Here is a 3,227-nt window from a genome sequence, read left to right on the forward strand (position 1 = left end):
AGAAATCTAAATGTTGGGCTGTGCTTACGAACTCTGCCTGTATGTAGATTTCCCCATCTCCCTGACAACCAGGATACAAGCACATTTTACCTGCATTATCTACTCTCTTTTCTGAAGCCAGGGCGTAATTAGTGGAGAAAACACACACACACACACACACACACACAAAACATAGGTACTGGGTGAGAGTTCACATCTCTTAGACGGTATTTATCTCTCATCCCTCTGGCCGAGAGTTCACCTATACAAACTCATTAACATCTCACCTGGTGGATTGATCAGCCATGCCTTCTGCTTGCTGGTGGAAAGCTAATATAACTTTGCCTCTCCCTATCAGTCAATATTATTTAAGGGACAGATAAGTTCCTTAAACAGGTAAATTTACTTGGAAGGTTGTTCTAGAAAGTTCTATGTATAGACACACACTTAGCTATAAATAGCCTCCATTGTGTGGGAGGGGTTGGGTCATGTTGTCACCATCCTGCATGAGGAAGAGAGAACGTCCTCATCATGAGGGATGCCACGGGCATGTTCGCTCTCTTGCATGCAAGACACGCCACGTAAGCCAGTTCCAGGGTGCTTGATGTGAACTGAACCCAGGGAATTGCTGAATAAGCTGGACCATCTCAAGGAAATGGGTGGCAACAGCCTGTAAAAGCTTCAGAATTCCAGGGGCACATTCTCAGGAGAGAAGCAGCAACCAAGATAGAAAGTCAGCCCAGGGACAATGGAATCTCAGTCCTCAAATCTGGAATGCTCCATTCCCCACGACTGTCCTTACCACCGCAGTCCCAAGGCCAATGGGGAGGACGGTCAGGATGGTAGGACAATGTCCTGACTTCCTCTTGGTTGGACATAAAGGGCCTGCAAAGTTGCATTTAGAGCAAGTCATCACCTTGAGCACAGCACATGCTCATATACCTGGGCTTTATCCACCCAGCTGGAATCTTCTCTAGGTGGAGAAGGCAGGGAATGGAACCCAGAGGGCAGAGAGGAAAGGAACAAAAGTGAGTGGAGGGGCCCAGTATGCCAAACAAGTGTCTGGCAAACAGGGCAAACAGGTGGTTTGGTGGTAAATTATCTGCCTGCTAATGCAAGAGACACAGGTTAGATCCCTGGGTCAGGAAGATCCCCTGCAGAAGGAAATGGCAGCCCACTCCAGTGCTCTTGCCTGGAAAACCCTGTGAACAGAGGAGCCTGGCAGGCTACAGTCCATGGGGTTGCAAAGGATTGGACACGACTGAGTGACTAAAACATCAACAGCAACGAATCTGGCAAACATAATGACAGGATGAACATGGATTGCTTCCCCCCTTCTCTCCCCAGACCAGGCCATTTCAGGATAAGTGGGGAATCTGTGTGAAGAAGGGGAGGGCCTTGTGAATGAACACATGTGAATGAACACAGGGTGCATGCACAGCCTCACGCAGATCCATATCCGAGTGCTAGTGGCCCCGGGCACGCATGTGGAGACTCATGTGCTGCTGCAAACCGTACAAGCACTCCACATGTCAGCCTAACCACAGAACAGTTGCCAAACCCAACTCTGATGGGAAAAGCCATTCTTTTCCAAGACTCGACAAATGCTCTGTTCTCATTCCAGTTCACCCTCTGGGAACCACGAAGCACCGCTGGGGGAAAGGAGAAGCATGAAGTAACGAGATGGAATGAAACCAAGGAGGAGATCTACCAATTATCAGAGGCAACATGGTGATAGGAAGGGCACTCCGTGTGGGAAAAAAATAGGGTGCATTAGGGACGAGTTGGAACTAGATCCCTCTCAGAACCAAAGGCCCTCTCAGAAAGTGTTCTGGGGGCTTATACTGAGAAGCAGGATGGGATGATGGAGGGTCTGGCCGTGTGGCCTGCCTCCAGCCCTACTGGGGCAGCTTCAAGTGCGGTGCAGGTAGATTCGTTCATTGATGTATTTCTTGGAAAGGTTAGCAGATTTATAGCAACTGATTACACAGTCATAGCTGGTCTGGGCAGATTTCAGTGCAGTTACCAGAATCCTATACTCCTACTTCACATAACAAACATTTTCCACCTCCTTAATGAGAAGAGCTAATGTTTATTGAAAATCAAGTGTTTTTCTGAACTCTTCATATCTATTACCTGAGTCTGCACAAGAGCCCTACAGAGTGGTTGACACTGTTGCCCTTTCTATTTTACAGAAAAGGAAATTGAGGCGTGATGAGCTTAAGTAACTTCCCCAAAGACTCTCAGTGTACGCAAGAGCCAGGATTTGAACATAAGTAGCTTTACTCCAAATAACCTGTTGGCTTCCTGCATCATTTTGGCACAAAGCACTACACAAGGCATCTTGAGGCATAGTTCTTCCTTAAAGGACTTTATGGTCTGGGGGAGAGAGACAAGGACACTGCCTTCTGACTTCAGCAAAGTTTGTCATTCGGAAAGCATCAGTTTCTTTTGGTAACTACGGGTAACTTCTTCCAGATAAAGGGAATGTGGGGAATTATAAGTCCCCTCTCCCATAACCTCAAAAATGTTGGACTGAACCCCACCAGACAAACAGGCATATACTGACAAGCAAGTGCCAAAAAGGAGTTCTACTTACTCAGTGAGCATTGGGCATGAAAGGCTGGCACTGGGGCAAACACGGCAATGTTCTTAGAGAACACGGGACAGTCTGGGTCAGATCAGGAAACAGGGTCCCCCGTGAAGGGAAGGACAGAGGACCAAGGGACTGCTGGAAGGTCTACATCTGCCACTTTCTTATGTCTTGTTTATAAAAGGACAGGGGCTGAGAGCAACCTGTACAATATGCCTAACCGATCACTAGTCTTGACACTATTCCTTGTATCAAAAGAAATGATTTCACTAAAGATATGGTAAATGCCCCCCCTCTTTTTTGGCTGAGGGGGCAAGAATACTGGAGTGGGTTGCCATTCCCTTCTCCAGGAGATCTTCCCAACCCAGGGATTGAACCTGGGTCTCCTGCATTGTAGGCAGACGCTTTACCATCTAAGCCACCAGGGAAGTCCCACGTCCAAGAGGAGCAACCCCACATCCAAGGAGCGGTGGCTGCACGGGTGCAGGAGGGCCAAGAGGAGCTACTCCACATTCAAGGTCAGGAGGGGCAACCTCGTCCAAGGTAAGGAGCAGCAGCTGCGCTTTGCTGGAGCAGCCATGAAGAGATACCCCACGTCCAAGGTAAGAGAAACCCAAGTGAGACGGTAGGTGTTGTGAGAGGGCATCAGAGGGCA

At 48.4% G+C, this 3,227-nt stretch overlaps 1 non-coding gene across 1 annotated transcript; it reads right to left on the reverse strand.

The window, feature by feature from the left end:
• Positions 1 to 2,928: 2,928 nt before the first annotated feature.
• On the reverse strand, positions 2,929 to 3,000 carry TRNAC-ACA (transfer RNA cysteine (anticodon ACA)). The gene has a single exon. It is a non-coding gene; the product is annotated as a tRNA-Cys (tRNA).
• Positions 3,001 to 3,227: the final 227 nt, after the last annotated feature.

This window comes from Bubalus kerabau, chromosome 12 (assembly GCF_029407905.1).
Source record: "Bubalus kerabau isolate K-KA32 ecotype Philippines breed swamp buffalo chromosome 12, PCC_UOA_SB_1v2, whole genome shotgun sequence".
Classification (NCBI taxonomy): Eukaryota; Metazoa; Chordata; class Mammalia; order Artiodactyla; family Bovidae; genus Bubalus; species Bubalus kerabau.